The sequence below is a fragment of the Chlamydotis macqueenii genome, chromosome W (genome assembly GCF_036417535.1).
Source record: "Chlamydotis macqueenii isolate bChlMac1 chromosome W, bChlMac1.mat, whole genome shotgun sequence".
In the NCBI taxonomy this organism is placed as follows: Eukaryota; Metazoa; Chordata; class Aves; order Otidiformes; family Otididae; genus Chlamydotis; species Chlamydotis macqueenii.
In genome coordinates this window covers 41,470,255-41,483,127 of record NC_141592.1, presented here as the reverse complement: position 1 = coordinate 41,483,127, position 12,873 = coordinate 41,470,255, and positions in this window count along the sequence as shown.

The following is a 12,873-nucleotide window of genomic DNA, read 5'->3' as shown; positions in this document are numbered from 1 at the left end:
TGGGCTCTGGCTGTCGGGGGCTCTGGCTGTCTGGCTGTCTGGGGCTCTGTCTGTCTGCGGCTCTGTCTCTCTGGCTGTCTTGGGCTTTGGCTGTCTGGGGCTCTGGCTGTCTGGCTGTCTGGCTGTCTGGGACTATGGCTGTCTGGGGCTCTGGCTGTCTGGCTGTCCTGGGCTCTGGCTGTCTCGGGCTCTGGCTGTCTCGGGCTCTGGCTGTATGGGGCTCTGGCTGTCTGGCTGTCTCGGGCTCTGGCTGTCTGGCTGTCTTGGGCTCTGGCGCTCTGGCTGTCTGGCTGTCTTGGGCTCTGGCTGTCTTGGGCTCTGGCGCTCTGGCTGTCGTGGGCTCCGGGGCTCTGGCTATCTGGCTGTCTGGCTGTCTTGGGCTCTGTCTGTCAGTCTGGCTGTCCTGGGGTCTGGCTGTCTAGGGCTCTGGCTGTCTGGCTGTCTGGCTGTGTGGGGCTCTGGCTGTCTGGTTGTCTGGGTCTCTGGCTGTCTGGGGCTCTGGCTGTCTGGCTGTCTGGCTGTCTGGGGATCTGGCTGTCTGGCTGTCTGGGGCCATGGCTGTCTGCGGCTCTGTCTGTCTGGCTGTCTTGGGCTTTGGATGTCTGGCTGTCTGGCTGTCTAGGGCTCTGGCTGTCTGGCTGTCTGGATGTCTGGCTGTCTAGGGCCCTGGCTGTCTGGCTGTCTCGCTGTCTTCGGCCCTGGCTGTCTGGCTGTCTGGGGTCTGCCTGTCTTGGGCTCTGGCTGTCTCGCTGTATTGGGCTCTGGCGCTCTGGCTGTCTGGCTATCCTGGGCTCTGGCTGTCTGTCTGGCTGTCCTGGGGTCTGGCTGTTTTGGACTCTGGCTGTCTGGGGCTCTGGCTGTCTGTCTGTCTTGGGCTTTGCCTGTCTTGGGCTCTGGCTGTCTGGCTATCTGGCTGTCTTACTGTCTTGGACTCTGGCTGGCTGGCTGTCTGGGGCTCTGGCGCTCTGGCTGTCTGGCTGTCTGGGGCTCTGGCTATCTGGGGCTCTGGCTGTCTGGTTGTCTGGGTCTCTGGCTGTCTGGCTGTCTGGCTGTCTGAGGATCTGGCTGTCTGGCTGTCTGGGGCCATGGCTGTCTGCGGCTCTGTCTGTCTGCCTGTCTTGGGCTCTGGCTGTCGGGGGCTCTGGCTGTCTGGCTGTCTGGGGCTCTGTCTGTCTGCGGCTCTGTCTCTCTGGCTGTCTTGGGCTTTGGCTGTCTGGGGCTCTGGCTGTCTGGCTGTCTGGCTGTCTGGGACTATGGCTGTCTGGGGCTCTGGCTGTCTGGCTGTCTTGGGCTCTGGCTGTCTGCCTGTCTGCCTGTCTTGGGCTCTGTCTGTCTGGCTGTCTTGGGCTTTGCCTGTCTTGGGCTTTGGCTGTCTGGCTATCTGGCTGTCTTAATGTCTTGGGCTCTGGCTGGCTGGCTGTCTTGGGCTCGGCGCTCTGGCTGTCTGGCTGTCTTGGGCTCTGGCTGTCTTAGGCTCTGGCTGTCTGGCTGTCTGGCTGTCTGGGACTCTGGCTATCTGGCTTTCTGGCTGTCTGGGGCTCTGGCTGTCTGGCTGTCTTGCGGTCTGGGGCTCTGGCTGTCTGGCTGTTTTGTGCTCTGGCTGTCTTGGGCTCTGGATGTCTGGCTGTCTGGCTGTCTGGCTGTCTGGGGCTCTGGCTGTCTGGCTGTCCTGGGCTCTGACTGCCTGGGGCTCTGGCTGTCTGGGGCTTTAAGGCTCTGGCTGTCTGGGGCTCTGGCTGTCTTGGGTTCTGGCAGTCTGGCTGTCTGGCTGTGTTGCGCTCTGGCTGTCTGGCTGTCTGGCTCTCTGGCTCTCTGGCTATCTGGCTGTCTGGCTGTCTGGGGCTCTGTCTCTCTGGCTGTCTTGGGCTTTGGATGTCTGGCTGTCTGGCTGTCTTAGGCTCTGGCTGTCTGGCTGTCTGGGGCTCTGTCTGTCTGGCTGTCTTGGGCTTTGGATGTCTGGCTGTCTGGCTGTCTAGGGCTCTGGCTGTCTGGGGCTCTGGCTGTCTGGCTGTCTGGCTGTCTAGGGCTCTGGCTGTCTGGCTGTCTCGCTGTCTTGGGCTCTGGCTGTCTGGCTGTCTTGGGCTCTGGCGCTCTGGCTGTCTGGCTGTCTTGGGCTCTGGCTGTCTGGCTGTCTTGGGCTCTGGCGCTCTGGCTGTCTGCCTGTCTTGGGCTCTGGCTGTCTGGCTGTCCTGGGCTCTGGCTGTCTTGGGCTCTGGCTGTCTTGGGCTCTGGCGCTCTAGCTGTCATGGGCTCCGGGGCTCTGGCTATCTGGCTTTCTGGCTGTCTTGGGCTCTGTCTGTCAGTCTGGCTGTCCTGGGGTCTGGCTGACTTGGGGTCTGGCTGTCTTGGGCTCTGGCTGTCTGGCTGTCTTGGGCTCTGGCTATCTGGCTGTCTGGGGCTCTGGCTGTCTGGGGCTCAGGCTGTCTGGCTGTCTGGGGCTCTGGCTGTCTGGGGCTCTGGCTGTCTGGCTGTCTGGGGCTCTGGCTGTCTGGGGCTCTGGCTGTCTGGGGTCTGGCTGTCTTGGGCTCTGGCGCTCTGGCTGTCTTGTGCTCTCGCTGTCTGGGTGTCTTGGGCGATGGCTATCTGGCTTTCTGTCTGTCTGGGGCTCTGGCTGTCTGGCTGTCTTGGGCTCGGCCTGTCTTGGGCTCTGGATGTCTGGATGTCTGTCTGTCTTGGGCTCTGGCTGTCTGGCTGTCTTGGGCTCTGGCACTCTGGCTCTCTGGCTCTCTGGCTGTCTTGGGCTCTGGCGGTCTGGCTGTCTGGCTGTCTTGGGCACTGGCTGTCTGGCTGTCTTGGGCTCTGGCTGTCTGGGGCTCCGGCTGTCTGCCTATCTGGATGTCTTGGGGTCTGGCTGTCTGGATGTCTTGAGCTCTGGCTGTCTGGCTGTCCTGGGCTCTGGCTGTCTTGCTGTCTGGCTGTCTAGTGCTCTGGCTGTCTGGCGCTCTGGCTGTCTTAGGCTCTGCCTGTCTGGTTGTCTGGGGCTCTGGCTGTCTGGGGCTCTGGCTGTCTGTCTGTCTGGGGCTCCAGCAGTCTGGGGCTCTGCCTGTCTTGGGCTCTGGGTATCTGGCTGTCCTGGGTTCTGGCTGTCTGGCTGTCTTGGGCTCTGGCTGTCTGGCTGTCTTGGGCTCTGGCTATCTAACTGTCTGGGGCTCTGGCTGTCTGGCTGTCTGGGGCTCTGGCTGTCTCGGGCTCTGGCTGTCTGGCTGTCTTGGGCTCTGGCTGTCTGGCTGTCTTGGGCTCTGGCTATCTGGCTGTCTGGGGCTCTGGCTCTCTGCGGCTCAGGCTGTCTGGCTGTCTGGGGCTCTGGCTGTCTGGGGCTCTGGATGTCTGGCTGTCTGGGGCTCTGGCTGTCTGGGGCTCTGGCTGTCTGGCTGTCTTGGGCTCTGGCTGTCTGGTTGTCTGGCTGTCTGGGGCTCTGGCTGTCTGGGGCTCTGGCTGTCTGGCTGTCTTGGGCTCTGGCGCTCTGGCTGTCTGGCTGTCTGGGGCTCTGGCTTTCAGGTTGTCTGGGTCTCTGGCTGTCTGGGGCTCTGGCTGTCTGGCTGTCTGGCTGTCTGAGGATCTGGCTGTCTGGCTGTCTGGGGCCATGGCTGTCTGCGGCTCTGTCTGTCTGCCTGTCTTGGGCTCCGGCTGTCGGGGGCTCTGGCTGTCTGGCTGTCTGGGGCTCTGTCTGTCTGCGGCTCTGTCTCTCTGGCTGTCTTGGGCTTTGGCTGTCTGGGGCTCTGGCTGTCTGGCTGTCTGGCTGTCTGGGACTATGGCTGTCTGGGGCTCTGGCTGTCTGGCTGTCTTGGGCTCTGGCTGTCTGGCTGTCTGCCTGTCTTGGGCTCTGTCTGTCTGGCTGTCTTGGGCTTTGCCTGTCTTGGGCTTTGGCTGTCTGGCTATCTGGCTGTCTTAATGTCTTGGGCTCTGGCTGGCTGGCTGTCTTGGGCTCGGCGCTCTGGCTGTCTGGCTGTCTTGGGCTCTGGCTGTCTTAGGCTCTGGCTGTCTGGCTGTCTGGCTGTCTGGGACTCTGGCTATCTGGCTTTCTGGCTGTCTGGGGCTCTGGCTGTCTGGCTGTCTTGCGGTCTGGGGCTCTGGCTGTCTGGCTGTTTTGTGCTCTGGCTGTCTTGGGCTCTGGATGTCTGGCTGTCTGGCTGTCTGGCTGTCTGGGGCTCTGGCTGTCTGGCTGTCCTGGGCTCTGGCTGTCTGGGGCTCTGGCTGTCTGGGGCTTTAAGGCTCTGGCTGTCTGGGGCTCTGGCTGTCTTGGGTTCTGGCAGTCTGGCTGTCTGGCTGTGTTGCGCTCTGGCTGTCTGGCTGTCTGGCTCTCTGGCTCTCTGGCTATCTGGCTGTCTGGCTGTCTGGGGCTCTGTCTCTCTGGCTGTCTTGGGCTTTGGATGTCTGGCTGTCTGGCTGTCTTAGGCTCTGGCTGTCTGGCTGTCTGGGGCTCTGTCTGTCTGGCTGTCTTGGGCTTTGGATGTCTGGCTGTCTGGCTGTCTAGGGCTCTGGCTGTCTGGGGCTCTGGCTGTCTGGCTGTCTGGCTGTCTAGGGCTCTGGCTGTCTGGCTGTCTCGCTGTCTTGGGCTCTGGCTGTCTGGCTGTCTTGGGCTCTGGCGCTCTGGCTGTCTGGCTGTCTTGGGCTCTGGCTGTCTGGCTGTCTTGGGCTCTGGCGCTCTGGCTGTCTGCCTGTCTTGGGCTCTGGCTGTCTGGCTGTCCTGGGCTATGGCTGTCTTGGGCTCTGGCTGTCTTGGGCTCTGGCGCTCTAGCTGTCATGGGCTCCGGGGCTCTGGCTATCTGGCTTTCTGGCTGTCTTGGGCTCTGTCTGTCAGTCTGGCTGTCCTGGGGTCTGGCTGACTTGGGGTCTGGCTGTCTTGGGCTCTGGCTGTCTGGCTGTCTTGGGCTCTGGCTGTCTGACTGTCTTGGGCTCTGGCTATCTGGCTGTCTGGGGCTCTGGCTGTCTGGGGCTCAGGCTGTCTGGCTGTCTGGGGCTCTGGCTGTCTGGGGCTCTGGCTGTCTGGCTGTCTGGGGCTCTGGCTGTCTGGGGCTCTGGCTGTCTGGGGTCTGGGTGTCTTGGGCTCTGGCGCTCTGGCTGTCTTGTGCTCTCGCTGTCTGGGTGTCTTGGGCGATGGCTATCTGGCTTTCTGTCTGTCTGGGGCTCTGGCTGTCTGGCTGTCTTGGGCTCTGGCACTCTGGCTCTCTGGCTCTCTGGCTGTCTTGGGCTCTGGCGGTCTGGCTGTCTGGCTGTCTTGGGCACTGGCTGTCTGGCTGTCTTGGGCTCTGGCTGTCTGGGGCTCCGGCTGTCTGCCTATCTGGATGTCTTGGGGTCTGGCTGTCTGGATGTCTGGGGCTCTGGCTGTCTGGCTGTCCTGGGCTCTGGCTGTCTTGCTGTCTGGCTGTCTAGTGCTCTGGCTGTCTGGCGCTCTGGCTGTCTTAGGCTCTGCCTGTCTGGTTGTCTGGGGCTCTGGCTGTCTGGGGCTCTGGCTGTCTGTCTGTCTGGGGCTCCAGCAGTCTGGGGCTCTGCCTGTCTTGGGCTCTGGGTATCTGGCTGTCCTGGGTTCTGGCTGTCTGGCTGTCTTGGGCTCTGGCTGTCTGGCTGTCTTGGGCTCTGGCTATCTAACTGTCTGGGGCTCTGGCTGTCTGGCTGTCTGGGGCTCTGGCTGTCTCGGGCTCTGGCTGTCTGGCTGTCTTGGGCTCTGGCTGTCTGGCTGTCTTGGGCTCTGGCTATCTGGCTGTCTGGGGCTCTGGCTCTCTGCGGCTCAGGCTGTCTGGCTGTCTGGGGCTCTGGCTGTCTGGGGCTCTGGATGTCTGGCTGTCTGGGGCTCTGGCTGTCTGGGGCTCTGGCTGTCTGGCTGTCTTGGGCTCTGGCTGTCTGGTTGTCTGGCTGTCTGGGGCTCTGGCTGTCTGGGGCTCTGGCTGTCTGGCTGTCTTGGGCTCGGCCTGTCTTGGGCTCTGGATGTCTGGATGTCTGTCTGTCTTGGGCTCTGGCTGTCTGGCTGTCTTGGGCTCTGGCGGTCTGGCTGTCTGGCTGTCTTGGGCACTGGCTGTCTGGCTGTCTTGGGCTCTGGCTGTCTGGGGCTCCGGCTGTCTGCCTATCTGGATGTCTTGGGGTCTGGCTGTCTGGATATCTTGAGCTCTGGCTGTCTGGCTGTCCTGGGCTCTGGCTGTCTTGCTGTCTGGCTGTCTAGTGCTCTGGCTGTCTGGCGCTCTGGCTGTCTTAGGCTCTGCCTGTCTGGTTGTCTGGGGCTCTGGCTGTCTGGGGCTCTGGCTGTCTGTCTGTCTGGGGCTCCAGCAGTCTGGGGCTCTGCCTGTCTTGGGCTCTGGGTATCTGGCTGTCCTGGGTTCTGGCTGTCTGGCTGTCTTGGGCTCTGGCTGTCTGGCTGTCTTGGGCTCTGGCTATCTAACTGTCTGGGGCTCTGGCTGTCTGGCTGTCTGGGGCTCTGGCTGTCTCGGGCTCTGGCTGTCTGGCTGTCTTGGGCTCTGGCTGTCTGGCTGTCTTGGGCTCTGGCTATCTGGCTGTCTGGGGCTCTGGCTCTCTGCGGCTCAGGCTGTCTGGCTGTCTGGGGCTCTGGCTGTCTGGGGCTCTGGATGTCTGGCTGTCTGGGGCTCTGGCTGTCTGGTTGTCTGGCTGTCTGGGGCTCTGGCTGTCTGGGGTTCTGGCTGTCTGGCTGTCTTAGGGTCTGGCTGTCTTGGACTCTGGCTGTCTGGCTGTCTGGCTGTCTTGGGCTGTGGCTGTCTGCTTGTCTTGTGCTATGGCTGTCTGGGGCTCTGGCTGTCTGGCTGTCTGGCTGTCTTGGGCTCTGGCTGTCTGGTTGTCCTGGGCTCTGGCTGTCTGGCTGTCTGGCTGTCTTGGGCTCTGGCGCTCTGGCTGTCTTGGGCTCTGGCTGTCTGTCTGGCTGTCCTGGCGTCTGGCTGTCTCGGGGTCTGGCTGTCTTGGGCTCTGGCTATCTGGCTGTCTGGGGCTCTGGCTGTCTGCGGCTCAGGCTGTTTGGCTGTCTGGGGCTGTGGCTGTCTTGGGCTGTGGCTGTCTGGCTGTCTGGGGCTCTGGCTGTCTGAGGCTCTGGCTGTCTGGCTGTCTGGCTGTCTTGGGCTGTGGCTGTCTGGTTGTCTTGGGCTATGGCTGTCTGGGGCTCTGGCTGTCTGACTGTCCTGGGCTCTGGCTGTCTGGCTGTCTGGCTGTCTTGGGCTCTGGCTCTCTGGCTGTCTTGGGCTCCGGGGCTCTGGCTATCTGGCTGTCTTGCTGTCTTGGGTTCTGGCTGTGTAGCTGTCTGGCTGTCTTGGGCTCTGGCTGTCTGTCTGGCTGTCTGGGGCTCTGGCTGTCTTGCTGTCTGGGACTATCGTTGTCTGGGTCTATGGCTGTCTGGGGCTCTGTCTGTCTGGGGCTTTAAGGCTCTGGCTGTCTGTGGCTCTGGCTGTCTTGGGCTCTGGCGGTCTGGCTGTCTGGCTGTCTTGGGCTCTGGCTATCTGGCTGTCAGCCTGTCTTGGGCTCTCTCTGTCTGGCTGTCTTGGGCTTTGCCTGTCTTGAGCTCTGGCTGTCTGGCTGTCTGGCTGTCTTGACCTCTTGCTGTCTGTCTGGCTGTCGTGGGGTCTGGCTGTCTTGGGCTCTGGCTGTCTGGCTGTCTGGCTGTCTGGGGCTCTGGCTGTCTGGGGCTCTGGCTGTCTGGGGCTCTGGCTGTCTGGCTGTCTGGGGCTGTGGCTGTCTGGGGCTCTGGCTGTCTGGCTCTCTGGGGCTCTGGCTGTCCTGGGCTCTGGCTGTCTGGCTGTCTGGCTGTCTTGGGCTCTGGCTCTCTGGCTGTCTTGGGCTCCGGGGCTCTGGCTATCTGGCTGTCTTGCTGTCTTGGGTTCTGGCTGTGTAGCTGTCTGGCTGTCTTGGGCTCTGTCTGTCTGTCTGGCTGTCTGGGGCTCTGGCTGTTTGGCTGTCTTGGGCTTTGGATGTCTGGCTGTCTGGCTGTCTTAGGGTCTGGCTGTCTGGCTGTCTGGCTGTCTTGGGCTGTGGCTGTCTGGTTGTCTTGGGCTATGGCTGTCTGGGGATCTGGCTGTCTGGCTGTCTTGGGCTCTGGCTGTCTGGTTGTCCTGGGCTCTGGCACTCTGGCTGTCTGGTTGTCCTGGGCTCTGGCTATCGGGCTGTCTGGCTGTCTTAGGTTCTGGCTGTCTAGCTGTCTGGCTGTCTTGGGCTCTGGCTGTCTGTCTGGCTGTCCTGGGCTCTGGCTGTCCTGGGCTCTGGCTGACTTGGGCTCTGGCTGTCTGGGGCTCTGGCTGTCTGGGGCTCTGGCTGTCTGGGGCTTTAAGGGTCTGCCTGTCTGGGGCTCTGGCTGTCTGGGGCTCTGGCTGTCTGGGGCTTAAAGGCTCTGGCTGTCTGGGGCTCTGGCTGTCTTGGGCTCTGGCGGTCTGGCTGTCTGGCTGTCTTGGGCTCTGGCTGTTTGGCTGTCTTGGGCTCTGGCTGTCTGCCTGTCTGCCTGTCTTGGGCTCTGTCTGTCTGGCTGTCTTGGGCTTTGCCTGTCTTGGGCTCTGGCTGTCTGGCTATCTGTCTGTCTTACTGTCTTGGGCTCTGGCTGGCTGGCTGTCTTGGGCGCTGGCGCTCTGGCTATCTGGCTGTCTGGCTGTCTGGGGCTCTGGCTCTCTGGGGCACTGGCTGTCTGGCTGTCTGGGGCTCTGTCTGTCTGGCTGTCTTAGGCTTTGGATGTCTGGCTGTCTGGCTGTCTTGGGCTCAGGCTGTCTGGCTGTCTGGGGCTCTGGCTGTCTGGCTGTCTGGCTGTCTGGCTGTCTACGGCTCTGGCTCTCAGGCTGTCTTGCTGTCTTGGGCTCTGCCTGTCTGGCTGTGTGGGGTCTGCTTGTCTTGGGCTCTGGCTGTCTTGGCTGTCTTGGGCTCTGGCGCTCTGGCTGTCTGGCTGTCTTGGGCTCTGGCTGTCTTAGGCTCTGGCTGTCTGGCTGTCTTGGGCTCTGGCTGTCTTGGGCTCTGGCGGTCTGGCTGTCTTGGGCTCTGGCTGTCTTGGGCTCTGGCGGTCTGGCTGTCTGGCTGTCTTGGGCTCTGGCGGTCTGGCTGTCTTGGGCTCTGGCTGTCTGACTGTCTGCCTGTCTTGGGCTCTCTCTGTCTGGCTGTCTTGGGTTTTGCCTGTCTTGGGCTCTGGCTGTCTGGCTATCTGGCTGTCTTACTGTCTTGGGCTCTGGCTGGCTGGCTGTATTGGGCGCTGGCGCTCTGGCTAGCTGGCTGTCTGGCTGTCTGGGGCTCTGGCTCTCTGGGGCTCTGGCTGTCTGGCTGTCTGGGGCTCTGTCTGTCTGGCTGTCTTGGGCTTTGGATGTCTGGCTGTCTGGCTGTCTTGGGCACTGGCTGTCTTGGGCTCTGGCTGTCTGGGGCTCCGGCTGTCTTGGGCTCTGGCGCTCTGGCTGTCGTGGGCTTCGGGGCTCTGGCTATCTGGCTGTCTGGATGTCTTGGGCTCTGTCTGTCAGTCTGGCTGTCCTGGGGTTCTGGCTGACTTGGGGTCTGGCTGTCTGGGGCTCTGGCTGTCTGGGGCTTTAAGGCTCTGGCTGTCTGGGGCTCTGGCTGTCTTGGGCTCTGGCGGTCTGGCTGTCTGGCTGTGTTGCGCTCTGGCGGTCTGGCTGGCTTGGGCTCTGGCTGTCTGGCTGTCTGGGGCTCTGGCTGTCTGGCTGTCTGGATGTCTTGGGCTCTGGCTGTCTTGGGCTCTGGCTGTTTGGGCTCTGGCTGTCTGGCTGTCTGGCTGTCTGGGGCTCTGGCTGTCTGGGGTCTGCCTGTCTTGGGATCTGGCTGTCTGGCTGTTTTGGGCTCTGGCGCTCTGGCTGTCTGGCTGTCTTGTGCTCTCGCTGTCTGGCTGTCTTGGGCTATGGCTATCTGGCTTTCTGGCTGTCTGGGGCTCTGGCTGTCTGGCTGTCTTGGGCTCCGGCTGTCTTGGGCTCTGGCTGTCTTGCGGTCTGGGGCACTGGCTGTCTGGCTGTCTGGCTGTCTTGGGCTCGGCCTGTCTTGGGCTCTGGCTGTCTGGCTGTCTTGGGCTCTGGCACTCTGGCTCTCTGGCTCTCTGGCTGTCTTGGGCTCTGGCGGTCTGGCTGTCTTGGGCACTGGCGGTCTGGCTGTCTTGGGCACTGGCTGTCTGGATGTCTTGAGCTCTGGCTGTCTGGCTGTCCTGGGCTCTGGCTGTCTTGCTGCCTGGCTGTCTAGCGCTCTGTCTGTCTGAATCTCTGGCTGTCTTAGGCTCTGCCTGTCTGGTTGTCTGGGGCTCTGGCTGTCTGGGGCTCTGGTTGTCTGGTTGTCTGGGGCTCTGGCTGTCTGGGGCTCTGGCTGTCTGGCTGTCTGGGGCTCTGGCTGTCTGGCTGTCTGGGGCTCTGGCTGTCTTGGGCTCTGGCGCTCTGGCTGTCTGGCTGTCTTGGGCTGTGGCTGTCTGGGGCTCTGGCTGTCTGGCTGTTTGGCTTTCTTGGGCTCTGGCTGTCTGGTTGTCCTGGGTTCTGGCTGTTTGGCTGTCTGGCTGTCTTGGGCTCTGGCTGTCTGGCTGTCTTGGGCTCTGGCTGTCTGTCTGGCTGTCCTGGGGTCTGGCTGTCTCGGGCTCTGGCTGTCTGGGGCTCTGGCTGTCTCGGGCTCTGGCTGTCTGGCTGTCTGGGGCTCTGGCTGTCTGGCTGTCTGGGGCTCTGGGTGTCTGCGGCTCAGGCTGTTTGGCTGTCTGGGTCTGTGGCTGTCTGGGGCTCTGGCTGCCTGGCTGTCTGGGGCTCTGGCTGTCTGGGGCTCTGGCTGTCTGACTGTCTTGGGCTCTGGCTGTCTGGCTGTCTGGCTGTCTTGGGCTCTGGCTGTCTGGCTGTCTGGCTGTCTTGGGCTGTGGCTGTCTGGTTGTCTTGGGCTATGGCTGTCTGGGGCTCTGGCTGTCTGACTGTCCTGGGCTCTGGCTGTCTGGCTGTCTGGCTGTCTTGGGCTCCGGCTGTCTGGCTGTCTTGGGCTCCGGGGCTCTGGCTATCTGGCTGCCTTGCTGTCTTGGGTTCTGGCTATGTAGCTGTCTGGCTGTCTTGGGCTCTGGCTGTCTGTCTGGCTGTCTGGGGCTCTGGCTGTATTGCTGTCTGGGACTATCGTTGTCTGGGTCTATGGCTGTCTGGGGCTCTGGCTGTCTGGGGCTTTAAGGCTCTGGCTGTCTGTGGCTCTGGCTGTCTTGGGCTCTGGCGGTCTGGCTGTCTGGCTGTCTGGCTGTGTGCCTGTCTTGGGCTCTGGCTGTCTGGCTGTCTGGCTTTCTTGGGCTCTGGCTGTCTGGCTGTCTTGGGCTCTGGCTGTCTGGCTGTGTGCCTGTCTTGGGCTCTCTCTGTCTGGCTGTCTTGGGCTTTGCTTGTTTTGGGCTCTGGCTGTCTGGCTGTCTGGCTGTCTTGGGCTCTGTCTGTCTTGGGCTCTGGCTGTCTGGTTGTCTGGGTCTCTGGCTGTCTGAGGCTCTGGCTGTCTGGCTGTCTGGCTGTCTGGGGATCTGGCTGTCTGGCTGTCTGGGGCTCTGGCTGTCTGGGGCTCTGGCTGTCTGGCTGTCTGGGACTATGGCTGTCTGGGGCTCTGGCTGTCTGGCCGTCTGCGGCTCTGGGGCTCTGGCTGTCTGGCTGTCTTAGGGTCTGGCTGTCTGGCTGTCTGGCTGTCTTCGGCTCTGGGGCTCTGGCTGTCTGGCTGTCTTAGGGTCTGGCTGTCTGGCTGTCTTGAGCTGTGGCTGTCTGGTTGTCTTGGGCTATGGCTGTCTGGGGCTCTGGCTGTCTGGCTGTCTGGCTGTCTTAGGCTCTGGATGTCTGGCTGTCCTGGGCTCCGGGGCTCTGGCTATCTGGCTGTCTGGCTGTCTTAGGTTCTGGCTGTGTAGCTGTCTGGCTGTCTTGGGCTCTGGCGGTCTGGCTGTCTTGGGCTCTGGCTGTCTGGCTGTCTGCCTGTCTTGGGCTCTCTCTGTCTGGCTGTCTTGGGTTTTGCCTGTCTTGGGCTCTGGCTGTCTGGCTATCTGGCTGTCTTACTGTCTTGGGCTCTGGCTGGCTGGCTGTATTGGGCGCTGGCGCTCTGGCTAGCTGGCTGTCTGGCTGTCTTGGGCTCTGTCTGTCTGGCTGTCTTGGGCTTTGGATGTCTGGCTGTCTGGCTGTCTTGGGCACTGGCTGACTGGCTGTCTTGGGCTCTGGCTGTCTGGGGCTCCGGCTGTCTTGGGCTCTGGCGCTCTGGCTGTCGTGGGATTCGGGGCTCTGGCTATCTGGCTGTCTGGATGTCTTGGGCTCTGTCTGTCAGTCTGGCTGTCCTGGGGTTCTGGCTGACTTGGGGTCTGGCTGTCTGGGGCTCTGGCTGTCTTGCTGTCTGGGACTATCACTGTCTGGGTCTATGGCTGTCTGGGGCTCTGGCTGTCTGGGGCTTTAAGGCTCTGGCTGTCTGGGGCTCTGGCTGTCTTGGGCTCTGGCGGTCTGGCTGTCTGGCTGTGTTGCCCTCTGGCGGTCTGGCTGTCTTGGGCTCTGGCTGTCTGGCTGTCTGGGGCTCTGGCTGTCTGGCTGTCTGGATGTCTTGGGCTCTGGCTGTCTTGGGCTCTGGCTGTTTGGGCTCTGGCTGTCTGGCTGTCTGGCTGTCTAGGGTTCTGGCTGTCTGGGGTCTGCCTGTCTTGGGCTCTGGCTGTCTGGCTGTCTGGGGCTCTGGCTGTCTGGCTGTCTGGCTGTCTTGTGCTCTCGCTGTCTGGCTGTCTTGGGCTATGGCTATCTGGCTTTCTGGCTGTCTGGGGCTCTGGCTGTCTGGCTGTCTTGGGCTCCGGCTGTCTTGGGCTCTGGCTGTCTGGCTGTCTTGGGCTCTGGCACTCTGGCTCTCTGGCTCTCTGGCTGTCTTGGACTCTGGCGGTCTGGCTGTCTGGCTGTCTTGGGCACTGGCTGTCTGGCTGTCTTGGGCTCTGGCTGTCTGGGGCTCCGGCTGTCTGCCTATCTGTAT